General features: G+C 39.8%; 1 long non-coding RNA gene across 1 annotated transcript in view; it reads left to right on the forward strand.

Moving 5' to 3' along the window:
* LOC116441209 overlaps positions 1-17,945 on the forward strand; it is a 76,890-nt gene that overhangs the window by 20,949 nt on the left and 37,996 nt on the right. Inside the window, exon 3 of the long non-coding RNA XR_004238957.1 lies at positions 16,440-16,539. This is a non-coding gene — a long non-coding RNA (uncharacterized LOC116441209). The remainder of the gene's footprint in view (positions 1-16,439; positions 16,540-17,945) is intronic.

Genomic DNA, 17,945 nt, shown 5'->3' on the forward strand with positions numbered 1-17,945 from the left:
TCACAGAATTGGGCCGTTTGTGTAACCAGAACCAGATGATGAATTACTTTTTTAAGGATTTTGATTCACTGAAAGTTTTATCCCAGAAAAGCACAAGGACACACAAAGTCTGTGGTAGAAATTAAATTATATCAAGATTACAGAAATAATGTGCATCATAGTTCTATGGGAAGTGGCTTTTCATTGTTTAGCGTATGAGAAAGAAAGACTAACAAGTTAGGCTACACAGATGGGTTTGTGCTGTGTAACTTGTTTTATAACAAACCTTTAAATATTGTACACAAACTGAAAGAACATATATTGGAAAGTCTCAGACCTTATGAAAAGAAATCAGTTAGCACAATTAACATTCAAGCTAGATTAACTGTTATTTTAGTTTAAAAAACCCTCACTCTCCATTCTTTCATGCTACCCCCTACAAAAAATTTGGAACTCATCACTGGAAATATCACCTCAAAAATCTTTTTCTGCTTTCTGTTATTATAACCAAAGATGTATGTACTCATTGGAGCAAAATAAAAATGAATTTAATTGGTTTTTTAATCAGAAACAGACCCAGATGAGGATTTCAAAATTATGAGAACACTTTTTAAATTTAGATTTCTGGTATGTTCTAGGAAAAATGCTGATTATTATCAAATGTGGGAGACTGGGTTGCAAGGCCCATTAAAACCTCTGGGAAAACTGAAAACAATTTTGATGTGCTTTGAATTAGGCTCTTTCTAGAACAGTCTCTGGACATAGTATATGGAATGGACTGAAAAGTATCTCATTATGCTACTCCAAAGGCTCTGTTTTTCATGGCAAACTGATGGTTTTGAGCACTGTCAAACAATCTGTTTCCTTCTTCACACTTTTTTGGCCCAGTTTTGGTTTGTGCTGTCCAGCTTCTCCCAGTTAGTGACCAAACATTTTTTGGGTGACTCTTACGGAACTGAAGCTCTTCCCAAGTTGCCACTGGTGTGGCAACTGGATTTGAGTACAAAGAGGAGGGCTTGTTATGGGAGTCCAGTCATTCATCCCCAGAGCTGGAGAATGGTTCTGGATATATTAGCAGGCCAAAGGTTTAGCAGAAGGGAGGCCTCTGTCAACCCTTATCCAAAACTCACTTTTTTCAATGAAGTCTCTGTTTTCAGTTGGGTTAGCTGTGGAGCTCTATTGTAGTTTCTCATTTCCCCTTTCAATTTCCACCACCCTTGTTCAGCATGTGAGTTGATCCCAGGAGCAAATGGCAATGGAGAGAGCTAAGCAATACTGCAATGGACAGAACTATACAGAGTTCATGCTGTCTTCTGCAGGTCCTCAGCTGTGTGTCTAAAATCCCATACAGTGGTTATGTTTCAAGGATCTGGCCACAATAATCCAGCACGAGGGATTGGTGCCACACCAGGCATTGCTTTTCCAGATCTTGGTTGGACACTACTGGGCAGTGCACCATCCTGGCTGGGGCTCAAGGTGAGCAGCAGTGCCAAGTCCTCCAGGCTGAGCTGCTCCACAACTCCCTTAGAAGAAAGCAAATCCTCAGCTACTTTTCTTCTGGATTGCTTTCCGGAGGTTTTGTCTTACCCTCCCTCAGCACCAGGAGCAGGGTGAGTCCAGTACTTTTAAAAGCCCCACTCTTCATGAATGCCACTGAATGGGCTTTTTACAAGGTAGAGTTTGACCTAAGACTTCTGATATTCTGAAAGGAATCCCTTTTGCAGTGAGCAGCATTGCATTAAAAGGACAGTTTTGTTCTCTCACTGGAGTGAGAGCAGAATAGGAGTTTCTGCAATTTTTCTGTCTGCTGTAGCTTTGCTATAACACAATCTCTCTGATGCTTCTGGTGATGATAAATAAATTAATTTATATGTTCTCTTCCATTCTCGGTACTGAGGAAACAGAACAATAACATACTCTTGTCGATACAAGCACTGCCCTGGGAATTGACTAATTAACATAAAGCTCAGCCCTGCAGGGACATTTCCAGGTTCATTTCTTGCTGCCTCAGCAAACTACAGGGTTTGGGCTGTTAACTACTTTCAGATGCTCTTTGTCTTTCAAGAAAGAAATAAAGAACATCCACATTGCTTTAGGCAAGTTAATGATTCTAAAGAACACTTACCTTTTTACCACATGCTTCATGGCCGATTAAAATCCTGAAGGAGCTAAGGATTATATACCATGTACAGTTCTTTGGCAGAAAAACATGCATTCTGAACTAAAAGTGAATGGCTGAATGCGACATTTGCATTCATTGTTTTTCCAGACCTGCATACTGAGAATGTTTGATTTTACTCAAAAGAATACCAAAGCAGTGGTTTTGTAGGTGCTTTGATTTCTCAGAATCTCTTAAGGTTATGACAAGCAGTTTACAGTGGCTACTGAGAAAATTGCAGAAACTTGTATAACCACTTCTGTAAAATTAAAAGGAAATCTGGCCTAATTTGCAGAGGAGATGTGTCTAAAATTTTGAGAAACTAATACTACCTGTCTCTTGTGTGTGATCATATTTATGTGAAATATGTACTTTTCATTCACATTCTTTTCTTTAGACCACAAAGCAAAAGTTTCCTGTATACAGAAAAAATACATGAGAAAAGGAAAAAAATTCAAATGAAGTTAAATCTTCATTTCACCAGTAAAGAAAACCTCATTGCTTTTATTCATTTTCTCTAGGTTGCTAGATTTGCTCTGCTCCTTGTACTGTTTATTATTATTAATCTATTATTAATGGATGTCTGCCTATTGCTGCTGTTTATGAATGAACAAAATCCCATTCTGTAACTCATAGAAATCAACTGTAGAAATTAACAGTAGAAAAATCTTCTGACAGAGGGCTGAAAGCTGTTTGACGTGTCCTCAAGGGCTGCAGCTAAAAGGCCTCAGAATTTATGTGTGAGTGAGCACAGATACTTTCAAAGTGTTCTGTAAGAGTGTAAAAATCAGTGTATGTGCAAAGTGCACATTGGAGAAAGCCAGCACCAGAGTGCATGCAGATACATGCAACACCCAGAGCTCTGTTTCGTACACACACTTGCTTGTTGGTGCACGAATACGCTGATTTTTTGTGGGTACTTCAGGCATGACTATCAGAAGACTGGGTGTGTATATTACTGTGTGTGCCTATCAGAACAAGTCATTAAGGTTATGCAAACACATCTGATTCTGGTGTATAGGTTTCACAAACTTTATCCATTGGGTATGTGTGTCAGCCCGTTTTTTTTTTTTGTTTGTTTGTTTGTTTGTTTTTGTTTTTTGCACAAATTTCAAACATTGTAGTGCAATGTTTGTGGAAAATAGACAAAACCCTGAGAAAAAATGCACTGTTTCACTCTTAATCAATTACCCTGGAAAGATTTGATTTGGGTCACTGTGGCTTTAAATTTCAAAATAGCAAAGTGGATTGAAGGGAACTTTAAATCAAACTAGGAGAACTTAGAGAAATCAAGAAGGTAGGGGAAAGTGAAATCTGATATGGAGCCAGCGGACAGCTGGGGCTGTCTGGGCAGGGTGACACTTTAGAAAAGAAGAGACACTCATTGTGGGAGATGAGTGACCACAGGATGAGGAGTCAGAGGCAGAGAAAAGATTGTTACAGTAGTATATTGAAGAGGATGAGGCACCAAGTGTCAGTCTTGGGGTGATCACAGAAACGCCAGCCTTGTGCCCCTCTAGCACTTGGGACTGCACCATGTGTCTGTGAAAGTCACTGAGGATCTTTATTTCCTCTTATGCCCATCCACACGAGCACTGGCAATTTACTACTGCCACCATCTACTATTACAACTGTTGTGCAAGCTGCAGAGATCTGTGCCATGGATTTCAGTATTTTCAGCACTGCTGATTCTAGGAGCTAACAAATGCAAAGACGCCAAAAACACGCTAATGAAATCTTAGTATTCTTCTTTAGTTACATGTAATTAGATACCACTCTCATTATCAGTATAATAACTTTTGATTAGTTTAATCTGCCTTTAGTACACTGAAAAGCTTAAGGAAAGCTAGGCATAGGCAACTAGGTTTTATTTAACTTTTCCCTGGAGATTCTTCCCAACACGCAGAGACTGTGGCTGTCATACAACAGCAGTACGCTAAAACAGAGGGAACTGTGCATTTTGCCTTTATTTTCAGGAAGTGTCAGAAGTATTAATAGCCTAAATTTTGCTAGCTAGCTTAAATTCTCACACTGCAATCTTGTGCATCAGCATTTTTTTTACCACAGATGGTCATTTATGTAACATGGTTGGAAATTGTGGCTGTGTTCCACAGCAACAGGAAAATGGGATACATCTGCACTGTGTGGGGAAAAATACAAATGAAGTAGAAGCTATGCAAGCATTTAAATTACAGGGAAACAGGACTGCGATAAGCCCTGGCCTACATGAGCAGGAAGAGAGTGTCAGCCTCACCCATGCCCTGAAAAAATGGTCACATTCGTGGGCTGCTCTATTGTACTAAGTGGAAGTTTGTTTATGCGGGACCTTCCTTCCCTCAGGACTTCCTCTGAGAGGAAATGTCGTCACTGTTCAGTAGGGGTCAATTGTTATGCATTCAAAACTCAAACATAAAATAGTATCACTGAATTCAACAAAGTGGAAAGGAATAAATAAGATTTGTCCATTTACATATTTAGAAACATGCCACAGTTATTCTTGCTCACCAATACTTTCAGAGAGCTGAGAAAAATCTTACAAGTCAAGTATCTGGGATAATATTGCTTTACATGTATCCCAAACACCCTACTCAGTCTTTGACAAATGTCCCTTTTTTCAGCTCTGCTATCTGCCTGTGGCTGATGTGGGAATATGATTTAAATGGAAGACGGCTAAAAAGCCTGCAACTTTAAAACTAGAGCCGTTCTCTTATGGGAATACTCAGCCAAGTTGGTTCCATGTCTTGGACCAACCTGCTCTGACTCTGAGTTGCTCTGGATGAACACTTTTCTGAGGACATATTTGCAGCTGAGGTGTCCCTAGAGTTTAACTTGTTTTATTGTGATAAAGCAGGAATATTGTTTGAGATAAAAGGAGCTAATATTGGCATTGCTTTGCCTTTGTCATTGTGTTGTCAGTCAAAATAACTCTGAAAGAGACTTGTGGAAGGGGAACACACTGAGGTCTTGGATTGACAGAACAACAGAATAGCAGAGGTTGGAAGAGCTCTCTGCAGATCACCTCATCTTACCTGGGTCAGGCAGGGTCAACTAGGGCAAGACATTGTCCAGTTAGGTTTTTTCCTCCAAACAGGGGAGACTCTAAAACCTCTCTGAGCAACCTGCTCCAGTATTTCGTCACCTTCATGGTAAAAAAATTTTACTCTTTTGTTTAAGTGGAATTTTCTGTATTTTTGTTTGTGCTTTTTCATTGTCCATGTGCTTTGGTCAGGCTCACAGTAACTGTGCTGTTTTGACAGCAGCCATACTGGAAAGCAGACAAAGGCACACTCATGAGTGTGGTTGGTAAGCCCTGGTCTGCTCCCCAGTCACAAGAGGTTGTTAGCAAACTTACCCTCTTAGGTGAGCAGACTTTGTCTCCAGACATACATTGGTTCACATTCTTTTATCCATTTTCCATTAGGCTGTGGGATACATGAAAACAGAGCAACACTGGGAACCAACCAGGACCCAGAGCAGTCTGCAGGGCACATATTTATTTGTCCAGAGAGGCACCACAACCATGACCAGTGTTGAAGTCTCTTGACAGCCTGTCTCTTAAGGTGTCAGTGTCCATGAAGTCCTCTTCCCTATTGCACGGTCTAGACTAAAAGTAAATTGCTAATCCTGTCTCACACAGATTTTCCCGAGGGTGCAGTAAAACAATCAGGGGGACAAGAAACTGACATTTAGTCTTCCCAGTGGAAAACGTAAGAATTCTTCTCCAAGGAAAATCTAAAAAATAGAACATATCACAACATTACAAACTGGTGTCAGCCTCTGTTTTAGATAAAGCACTATAATCTAGGCGCTAATTTTATTCTGGCTAGGGACCTGATCCAACATGTTTAAACCAATTCCTCCCTCCTTCCCACCTTTCTCTGCCTCTTTCTCTCCCTACCCAAGACACATGATGGAAAGAAATACCCAGATTTTCAACGCAGGAATAAGCGGAGGGGCTTTCCTTTCACGCACGTCCGCGTAACCTTTCTGCCCAGCCGTGCTGCCTTGCTCCGGGCCGTCCCAGGCCACCAGCCCCTGCATCCCATCTGAAAGAATGTCGCCTGTGAGGCAGAAATTCCCACCATGGGAATCGCGCCTCTGTGTCGCACAACAAAGGCCACCGCATTGTGTCCCTGTTAAGCGGGTGTTAAAATGCGCATATGTTGCCAGGGCTATTGCAGGCGAGGGCCCATTTAGGAAGCGGAGGTTTTTCCCGACCGCTGGCTGCTCTGAATCCCCCATATTAGCACATTAGCGCACATGCGGCCGCCTTATCAGATTAGCTACACTTGTCACAGATTAGCTCACCCTGTGAAGGAGCCGCAAAGGTACCTTTGACCATTCATTCAAAGGAGCCAGAAAAGTTTTTTTTTTTTCTTGTCTTCAGCCATCAGAGTGCAAAACAAATTAAAAGGAAAGTCCCCCTTTCTGTCTCTCACTCCCCCCCCCCCCCCCCCCCCCCCCCCATTTTGGCTATAGGATAACTAAAGAATAGGTGCTACGGTGGACTACACAGAGAGATATTAATGGACACCTAATATTCATCTAGAAAATATTTATTTAACTCCTTAAAAACATTGATGTGTTTTCTTTCCTCACCAATGTCAATAGACCTTTGAGAAATGACCTTTCTGAAGCTCAGATTTTTTTATTGTTTTGCTTCTCAGTCTCCCCCTTCCCCTCCTTTTTTATTACAGTTCATTTGCAGCGTGGTTCAGTGGTCTCTATTCTGCACATTAGGGGTGGGGGAGAGGAAAAGACTTGCTAATGGCTCGTTACACTATTTTTTTAACCCATCTTGCTCCTTAAAAGGTTTTGATAGCTGGTAAAACAAACAGTGACTCAAAATACCTTCAGTATGACTTGCAGTCTACACAGGCATTAAGACTGAGCCTAGAGAAGACAATAATGCCTTGGACATGCAGTGACAGCAGTGATTCCAACAGTCATCTCTGAACGAGCTTGTAGTGAAGAAGGCCTAGAAAGCTACAAAAACATACAGCTGAAATTGCTGGCTAGCACTCACACCTTTGGCACAAAAAAAAAGAAAAAAAAGTGGAAGGAAACTGTGATGAAGAAGGAATGCAGCAATTCCTCACACCTCGGTGCTTTCTAGGGGAGGTGTTTCACATCCTTGGGCCAGGTATTGTATTACTGTACTCAGTTGGAGCTTGTCCACCGCTGCAGATTAGCTGTGCTGCCTGCATGTGGGAGACAGGGGACAAACCCGGGACAAACCCAGGACAAAAGTGCTTTTCCAGGACTGATGTTCCCTTTGTCATACGTGTAGGCTGTGAGAGTAGACCTTCAATCACCACTCAAGGATCTAGTGGAGAATATTTTATCTAGGAAATGAAGAAGAAATGAAGAAATCACAGACTGAATTGTGACTGTTTGTTTGGGTTGGTTGTTTTTTTTTTTTTTTTTTTTTTTTTACTTTGATTGCAGGTAACCAAACTGCATTGTCATTAGTAGAACTTTAACTGCTAGTTCTTTGTTCAACTTCTTCCACAAAAACTGCAGCACAATCAGTGATATTGTTTACTAGTTGTTTCTCCACACAAGCTGGAACCTGGCCGGTTGCATGTGCTGTTTGCAAAGAGCAGAAAGTACAATAGATCATTTGTAAGGGCGATAGCATGTTACCAGAGGCTGGAGTTTCAGTGCTTCTGAGCAAGCAGCCTGACAGTGTGCTCTGAAGTGTATGCAATCATACACTTTAGGGTCAGAGCTCTTCTTTTTGGTTCTGGGATCATTTTTTGACAGCTAAATCTTAGTGGTGACTCAGTTTTTAGATCCTGTTGAAATGCAATGATATTTCTCCTACAGTAATTTCTTATTTTATTGTTTTCAAGTCACAGTGCCACACCAGTAAGAGGGGATTGTGAAGGATGTAGCAAAACTATCCCTTGGAACCCTGTAAGAAAACTTACAGCACTGATGAGCTCTAAGCTATAAACAACTCCAATTTATGACCTGGAGAGTGAGGCAACAGCAGTAACAGCAAAACAGGGAGAAATATGTGGGAGAAATCAAACAACTGGACCCTGCTTTTGCTTCTTCTTAGTTGCTGAAAATGGTCTCCATGTTAAAAAGTTACCAGAAGAGTTCATTGGCACATCTGTTTCTTCTATTGTCAGGAAGGATGATAAAACCTTACATTATTGATTTCCTGCATTGTTTTCTGATAAAAAGCATCAGTATTTTTATTTTTATATTTCCACATGCACCTAGTTCAGTACAGTAATTTCAACATTCTATTCATAAATATATATATATGGTGTTAACTGATTTCTTCCAGTTTTTAATTTTTGTTTTGAAATCGTGTGATATGAAAAGGAACATTGAAAGTAGAATTCAAGTTAAAAATCTATTATTTCCCTGTCAGTCTAGGAATTATTTCTATATTTTTGTGAAAAACAATTTTACAGTCTACACTGACACCTTTTAAATGCACCTACTGCGAGTCTATCTAGTTTATGCACTGCCTTGATTCATTAGTCTGAATTTAGCAAAGCCATTTTGTTGGTGATCCTTCTGGTTTTATCCCAGAGCGAGAAAAACTGCAGAGCTAACGGCCTAAATTCACAGTAATTACATCTCTTTCTTCCTCAAATAAGCACATAGGAGTCTGGGTCAGAGTATGAATCTTGTGTTTCCATTAGTTATTGTTACTGTGCTCTCCGAAGTGTCACCTGTTTTTCCAGTGTGAGTAAAGGGTCCCAGTTTGAGAGACCCTGTTGAATGTGAAAGTGCTGACTTTCACAGGGTCCCCTTAGCTGAGTGTTGTCTGCAACAATGTGTTTTGGTGCTGAGGATGTAAATTTGAGTATTTTCCAGAAGCTTGATTCAAATCCAAGCAGTAATCTTCCATGGCCCCAAGTCAAAATTTAACCTCAGCCCATTAAATGTTTGATTTTGAATCTAAATGATAAAACAGTCTGACTTGCTTGCCTTGAGCAAGAGTCTAGGATCAAGACCTGTGGCATTTTACATTTTGATTCATGAAGCTGGGTCCATGGCACTCAATTTTCTAATAACTTTGTCTTTTTTCTCTCTCACAATGTCAGGCAGCCTGATCTGTGAGTTAGCAATGCAGCCATGACCTACATCGTGTGGGGTCAGAAAGCAGTAGGGAGGCAGTGCCATTGGGGAAGGAGATGGAGAGCTACTGCTGGCTGTCATCCATATGTGATGGGAAAAGAGGAAAGCTTGGACATCATGCTTCCTGGCAGGAGCTGAGCATCTCCAGCCCTGTCACCTACCCACTTGCTTTTATCACCTCAAGTGGTCTGGTTCATGGGCAGAGAAAAAACTTGACATGGCACAGAGCTTTGAGCCTTCAGTTCCTTGATGCAGCTCTTAGAACAAACTTCTTGGCTTTCGTCATTTTATGACCAATCAAAAGCAACCCACAATTTTATTTGAACTATCCATGAACTTTTGAAAACTAATGTCTATCAAAATATCAACAACACATTATTGAATTTTATGAGTAGCCCTTATATGTTTCAAGAAGCATCTCCTTATTTTAGCACACTGGATTAAGCTCAGGCTTCATCAGACATGAACAGAAATCAATTATTTTAAAGACAGGAGGGCTGCTTTGCTTACAAATCTTTCCCATGCTGATGAACTCCTGCAAGCTCCATGGCTGCTGACCTGGTCTGGGAGCTTGTTCTAATTGATAATGCCTCTCATTGTGAGAACACTGGCTACGCAAATCCCGATGCTTGGTGTGCGGATTTGCATTCCAATACTCTCTTCGCTCTGTAAGGGTGCGTAGGGCTGGTGTGCTGCCTCTCAAAGCACAATGGGAATTATGGATATGCGTCTCTGGGCCAATAATTACTTCCATGTGCTTGCTAACTGAGTGCAGGGAGAGAAGACTTTCCTCTTATTTAGTGTCTATCGCTGTCTTTGGTGCTGTATTGCATTTTAATGTAAACATCCCCACAACTGCCTCACCCCAGCTCTGTTAGATACTTGCCTGGCTTTCATTAAAACACTCGTGCATGAATAGCTCTAAGTTCGGGGCTGCAGGGCATCTTTGCTAAAGCTTGAATCTTTGGTAAACAACTTTCTTCACTTTTGGAAGTGTTAAAAGTAACTAAGCACCTAATGAAAGAGTAGCTAAATAATAGAGTTAGTCAAACTACTCCCACTAGTCTTTTTTGCTAGCAGGGGTAAATAAATAGTAAATGTTTTTTCAGCTATTATATATAGCTGGCAGCTCAGACTTCCTATTATATGTGTGTAGGTTCTTAGGGCTAAAGAATATCATGCTAGTATATATTGCCCTGTCTAGCTATCAAAAGCAACAGGTTTGGTAGGAAGAATTAGGTTTTTCCTTCTGTCCAAATAGGCTGGGCTACAAAAGTAACAGTATCAGAGCAACAGCTGGCTTAGTCTCATAATGCACTGGTATATAGTTGGGATTTCTTGTTTTCATTTCACTTTCCTTTGTTTTAGAGACATAAAGGGAAGCCCTTGGGGGAAAAGACTTCCAAGTTTAGTGCTTGACCAAAGCTGCCTGACTCTGGCATCAGCAGCCTTTATTGACTGGAACTCTAACGTTTCTTTCTCTGAACATTGACATTGACACCTCTCTCCAGCCACAGAGCCAGTACCAAACAGGCCCAAGTGCAGGGCAACAAGCTTTCTGACACAGCTCTTCCAGCCGTTGAAGTGTCATCTGCCATAGACTATCCCTAGGGCTAATAGATAAATCACCCTGTGCAGTGATAAACATCCTAGAGTTTGCCCTTAGACTGCCCAATTAGGCATCATTCTGTGCTGTGGCTTCTATTTCAGGAAATGGTTTGAGGTCACCAAACTGTTCTTCACATGGAAGCAACAAGTATTTGCTAATGCCAGCTCTACTGTAATTTAAAAACTGTGGCCTGAACCAGGGACTGATGGAGCTGTGGTACGGAGGGGTTGGATTCATGCAATGGCAGCTCCTCTGTCAGGTGCCAAGTGTTTCTGCTTCCCCCACTCCTGCCACACTGGGCTGCCCTGGCTGAGGGCAGCCCTGCTCCTGAGCCAGTTGTACCAGCCACCTCATTTCAGTGCACTGCTCCTATGGAAAAGGAACAGTGATATCCTGATCAGGCATAATAATATGTGAAGCAAGAAGAAGGTGTAGTGAGGAAAATACATCCTGCATTTACAGAGCAACTTAAAAATTATTGCTGCAAAAGATACTTTTCAGTTTAATATTACTGCCCCCAAATTAGACTGTACTGCTCTTGCTAAAGGGGCCATTTCTGTTCCTTCAGTCCTTTGATGGAGGATCACAAAGAAGATCACATAAAAGAAGAATGAAATGAAGAATACACTAGATATTTTATTCAAGGTCCCTTGATACTGCATCTGGTGATGTATGACTAAATACTTTAAAATCTTCATAGCATTGTGCAGTTCTGCAGAGTATGGTACACTTCCTTCTTTCTTTTGCTCTTTATACTGAGCTATAAGAAGAACTGTATGGGTTCCTGCAGCAGCAAGTCAAATATTTTGCCTATAAGGTCACTTTTGTTATCACATGTGGTGTCGTAAGGAAATTTCCAACTTAGTTTCAAAATAGCTTTGGCAGGACGTACAATTCAAGCCAAGAAAGCCTCCTCCTCCTTTTCCCAGCTTCTGTCAACACCCAGTCAAGGGTCGGCAACCTAAATCCAGCTCATATGTGGTTGGCTAGCTCATTTTTTCATTTCTCCAGGGACAAAAACAGACTTCACCCCGGAGATAATGGCCCTCCCTTCCTGCGGTGACTGAGGTCTAGAAACCCTCTTCTCAGGTGCATTGCATAACCTAGACTTTTGCTTTCTGTACTTGGGTCAGACATGCACCATATATTTCAGTTAAAACAAACACTGCTCCCAACATGTCATATTCTTCTTATACTATCATCTAACAAAAAATTCTACAATACTACTGATTCCCACACCCAAAGTTCAGTCTTCTGTAGATAGAATGCAGGACGTCAGGCAATGGTTGCGGCCTCTGCTCAGTTCACGTCTGTGGCTTGTTCTTTAGACACAGTTTCTTAACAGGATTTCACTTGTCAGCTAGAAAGGTCAGAGAAAAGATAAATTTTTTTTTGGATAAACTTCACTGTGTTAAATACTTACAGTGTATCTCACTTTTTTAAACAACCAGTCTATGTTTTTCTTAGGCTATATCTAATGTGTTTTGCTATAAATATGTCCTTATAGGCTTTTTGTGTGTTTGTGCCAAAAATAGAAACAGGGATATAAATTGTGTTCTTGGTCCCATTTCCTGCCTTTGAAGAATCTGTGGACTGAAGGATCACTAATGTTGGACTGAAGGATCACTAATGTTCAGGAACAGTTATATTCAGGACAGGTACCCATCATTGCCCCCATGGCTCTGACTAACTGCAAGTAAGTCTTCATGCAAGATGAGGCTCTTTTCCCGCTCAAGAGGCAGCTGAATTTGGATATGAGTACTGGATCCACGAGCCTTGAAGTTTCCATGCATCTGGTCAGGCTCAAACAGCTTTCTTTGGACTTTCAAAGACTGCTCCAAGATCTACCTTCTTTCTTCTCCTTAGATTTCAGTCATGCTACTGTTTCAGGTGTTCTTTCTTGGAGGCACAGAAGCTGTTCATTGATATTTAGGGTTTTTTTTCCTTAAACAACAAGCTGATTAATTTTACCCTGACACCTTCAATAAAGTGCAGCAGTTTTGTCAGATACATGAGACTGGAACCATTCATACAGTGTCTACTTTTCATTCACAGCTGCCCCATCACTCCACTAGAGGTTCAGAAAGACAAAGCCTAGTTCACAGAGAAAGTGAGAATCAAAGTAATCAAGAGGTGCTCTGAATTTTTTAATTTGGTATTTTACTGATATTGAAGGATAAAGAGCAACACCCTGTTCTGTAAAAAATCAGCTCTCTATAAAAACTTAAGTGCAGCAGCCAAACATTGAAAAAACCAGCTGAAACTGGATGCGAAGGGAAGGAGGTTTAGGAAGAGAATGGATAGAAGGTGTTGAGGAAGATAATAGGTAGTGGCAGAGTTAATTTATAAAACACCATCTTTTTGAAAGGAAAAAAACAAAATCGGGGGAAAAAAAGGATTGTAGTGGAGGGGGTTGCTATAGTGAGAGTAATCTTACAACTTAATGTGTGAGTGTTCTCAAAAGACTGGATGTTCCAGTTCAGTGAAGCAAGATGGCCCCCTGCAGTATTGTTAGCCCCTCACAAAGAAATTTCGCTTCATCTAGGAACATCACTGTACAAAGCACTAACAGAACTGCTGTGGTTTACCATTATTTTCACTCAAAACACGAGGTAAACATTCTTTGCATTAAAACATCAGTCAAAAATAGAAGTCCTCATTTACCAACCTTGCTCCCACTTCTTCCGAATGTCTCCTATGGTGGTTCTGGTGCGAGACTGAAAAAAAAAAATTGAGTTTAGAGTAATATCTCTGAAACCTCAGGAAACAAAACTTCTCTCTCAAACTCATGTGGTAAAGATTGTGATAGGGTAATAGTAAAGACTGAAAAGAAAGTCTTGCTGGAGTTGTGAAGCCGGGCGAGAACTAAAGCTTCATGAACGAGAAGGTAAGCTTCAGAAAAATAGCTGTGTGCTCTACATGCACTCAGAAAAGGAATATTGACGAGTATTTTGTGCATGAGAAGCTTTTCATTTCTCCCATCCTATTACATTTCTCTGACAGTGAGAATGGGACAGCATGTTTTTTCGAAAAGAAGTTTTTATAATATTGGTATATTGGCAACACTTGGGCTCTCAGGTTTTCACATTCATTCACTGACACAACAAAACACTGTAAATTCTGTGCTTTGTGACAGCACAATTCCATGCTTTAGCACTTGTACAGATTGTGGAGTTGTATTAATCAATATTAGTTGTTGGTGATAAAATGCAGCAAAATGTAGGATTTAATTTATTTAGCAGTTCTGCAGGGATATGCAGTTAGCTTCCCTCTGAAGTACATGAGACTTCTTTGACTGCCATCTGCAACTTAAAGCATCCATCCAGGTCACACATTGCAAAAGCTAGGAAAAAGAGAGGAGAACCAGATAAAAAGAGACTCAAATATTTTCATAGCAATTGAATACAGCAGTTCATAAGGTTCATGAACTCAAACTAATTTCTTTCCTAGTCCTGTTTCTCTCCCCCCTCCCCTGCTTTGTATACCTCCATGATTTCTATCACTATTATTTGCAAGGCAGTAACACTATGCCCAGTGCTTGACAGAGAATGTGCCAGAAGTAAAAGTGTTAGAAGAGAAAGCTGTCTTATAATAATTCTAATTCACACTTCAGCTGGTTCCAACCTAACTCAGAAAATCAAAAATGGACTTGGGAAGTCTGAATGATAGTAAAATTTATTAAAAATTAATTTCTTTGCTTTTTAATGCTGAACTTAACACATCACTCACAGAAACCCACCCAAGCTCTAAAGAATCAGTGTTGTGAGGTCTGTGTGGCCTTCTACAGACTGCTTTGGTGTGGGAGCTTGGATTGTTTTTGACCCTGTGACACTGAATGGCCAAGAGCTTCCATGCAAGGACAATGGTGCTGTTAGTGCCCATTACTAAAAGCCTTCTTGTTTCTTTCAACTGCTCACAGGCCTCCTAAACAATGAAAGAAATCCATACATCATTAATAAGGAGATTTAATTTAAATTCTGCTCTAAGAGAATTCTCAGATATTCCCCTCATTTTTTTTTTTAAAGTGAAAATTGCTGGAGTCTGATGTAAGGCAGAACCTTAATGTAGAGAAGTGTTGGGCCTCATTTAGAAATGCCTGGAAACTAGTGGGAATTGTAGTCATAAAGCAAACTGGAAAGCAGTACTGGCACACCAGTGAGCAGCTCCCATGAAATGAAATCTTGCTGAGCATGGGGATATGTCAGGTGGTAAAAAAAAAATCTTCCTGTTAAGTGATCTCTTTTGAGCCGAGGCATTTTATTACTTTTACACTTCTAATGATGGTAACTTTATTGTGACTGCATGTATTCAGTATTTCTAACAGCCATTTGTTACTCAAAATAGCCTAATTTTCATTAGAAAAGGGAATTGTTAAATTCCAACAGAAGTTGGTGTGAAAGAAAATGGAACAGGATAGCCCATTTTCACTTTTGTAGTGAAAGGTTGTTAATATACACATCAATAATTTTGCTTTTAATCGTGAACACTCAACACAATTAAAAATCAGTCAGTACAAAATGATCAGGGCTATTTGTCATATGAAAATAATGTGAGTTGACTTTGCCTCAGCTCTATCTCTACCGTTAGTGGAACCTATCACATGAGGAATGAACCTTGATTAGGGATTTCAGAAGGTTTTATTCTGCTGTCACTTTGGATTTGAAACCATTTTTCATTTTGGTATTTTTAGGAATGTAAATAACAACACAAGATTTCACAGAAACTTCTAGGTTGGACTATATTGCTTGAGAGATTGGTTTATATTGCTAAAATAAATCCATCTGCCAGAGCAAGGCCAGAAATTACTAATGATGCCTTTGTTGTATATATATAACATCTTTAAATGTTTAAAACAGATTCTAGTGCATATGTAATCCAGAACGAGACAGCAAACTAATGATTAGGTGAAGAACAACAGTTGTATCATGCTCATTCTTCACAAGTTTCAATAATCATGCACAGTTTCTCACTGGGTGTGTTTTGGTTACCCATCAGATCATCTATCTATCTATCTGTCTATCTATCTATCTATTTATCTTTCCACATATGTATCTATCTGTGCACACACACACAAATATATATAAATATATTTAGAGAGAGAAAACTTGGAAGAGAAATTCTTCTGCTTATGCCATTAAATTTAATTGAATGTTTTGGAGTTAATTATTCTGTAGTTAAGCTATGCTACCTCAGAGCAGAATTTCTATTTTGGCAGATAGAAATTTTGTTGTATAAACTGGATCCTCAGTCTAAATGCAGCCCTTGTACAGCTCATGCAATGCTCTTTTTAAGTTGGGGGAATCTAAGTAATAAAAAGGTTATAGATATAAATATAGATACAGGTATTAATAAATAAATTGATAGATTAAGAAAATAAGAAAAAAGTTTAAATATAATAAAAACAGCTCCCTAAGTCTGCTCTCTGTGTACTATGGCTTCTAAAGAAGGTAGCTTCAAAAAAATTTCAGAGGCTTACTCTAAGGCATATTCAATGATTCTTTTATCCCACACCCCCAATCTCTGTAAAATCAAGCAGGATCTTATCAAAGATGTTATATTCACTTTAAAGATTTTTACATTCTTTTGCAGGTGCCCCTAACATGACACAACCTCAAGGGCGTTTGTGGAAACTTCTGTTTTGAGGAGATTCTGGAAGTTATCTCTATGTCAAGTTTTCAAACTGTATCTAGTAAGTACATGATCACTTTACAGACCAGTGAAATGTGAATTCTTTCCCATAAATGTTTAGGCAGCAGTACCAAACATCAGTTTAAAACAGGAAATTAGCGATTGCTTTTTGGGGGTTTAATTTGTTTTGGAAAATTTGGGATAGGAAAATATATATATTCTTCTGAGCATGAACGAATTCCTTGGAATTTGGGTACGTTGACGTTAACATTTCTGTGTGGGTCAGTACTATGCTTTTAAGGACTCCCTTGCTTGTTGCCAGCTGCCATGTACTGGTTCACATCAGAGATACCACAAACTGGATTCTTTTAGGATGTCATTAAGCCAGAAGATGCAAATATAATACACGCCAAGCCACCAACTGGCAAATCAATTCACACTCAAATATTCCTTTGAATGCATAAATAAGTTCATGTTGAGCATGTACAAGTCCTTTCTATGTTTGTTTTTACAAATATTTGAGCAACTGTGCCTCATTAGCTAGAACAGTACATCACAAACTCACTTGAATGAATATGCATGAAATCACCATTAGTTTTGCATTTAGAGTAATTATTCTGCACACATATTTAACCAGAAAATGGACAGCAAAGAAACCACTCATCTGATTTCCTTGAGCTCAAGTGAGAAAGGTATTTCAGGCCTGATTTTCTGCTGCTTTGCGTCTTCTATGTTTCTGCAAAATGAGTGTGAAACATTATCCATTCTGTTTTGAAAACATTTCACAACAATGAACAATGCTGTTTCAGTAAGTAGTTATGTTATTCATCTGTCTGTATCTAATTCTTGCTTATGCTTAGAATGTAAACTTTTGAGAGCAGGGACATACCACACTGGTACCATGCCGTGCAGAGTGGGATCTTGTTCAGCGTCTGGAACTCCTGTGCACTCTCGCAATATTACGGAGCAGTTTCGCAATGCTCAAGACATGAGAGATTCAGTCATCTCACATTTAGAATGTTGTACATTTTAAAGGATATATGTAATCAAACTATATGTTCATATAAGGGTCAAGAGAATTCTGTCAGTTGAACAAAGGTCAATCAGAGATCTTAATTCCATGAGCAGAAAGAAAGGCAAAATTCACTGAAAAAGACAGGAGTTGGGAATTATTACCTATGCTCCTGTAAATACATTTAGGGCGACACGATGATCATGTCATACCATGAACAAAAATGGAGATTTTAGTATGGGAAACATTATCTTCTGCTCTGTCCCTTCCTCCTCTCCTTCTCTAGCCCCACTCCTTTGTTCTTTGCCATTCAGTGTTTTGGTTCAAGTTAATTAAAGATTCCTGTTGCAGCCTCCTGGAGTGAAATTCTGGCAATATGCCCAGCGCTGCCATAGCTGTATGTAAGCAGCCCCTCCAGTGAGCTCCATAATGTCTCTAAGAAACTATACAAAGAG

Source organism: Corvus moneduloides, chromosome 3 (genome assembly GCF_009650955.1).
Source record: "Corvus moneduloides isolate bCorMon1 chromosome 3, bCorMon1.pri, whole genome shotgun sequence".
NCBI classification, from domain to species: domain Eukaryota; kingdom Metazoa; phylum Chordata; class Aves; order Passeriformes; family Corvidae; genus Corvus; species Corvus moneduloides.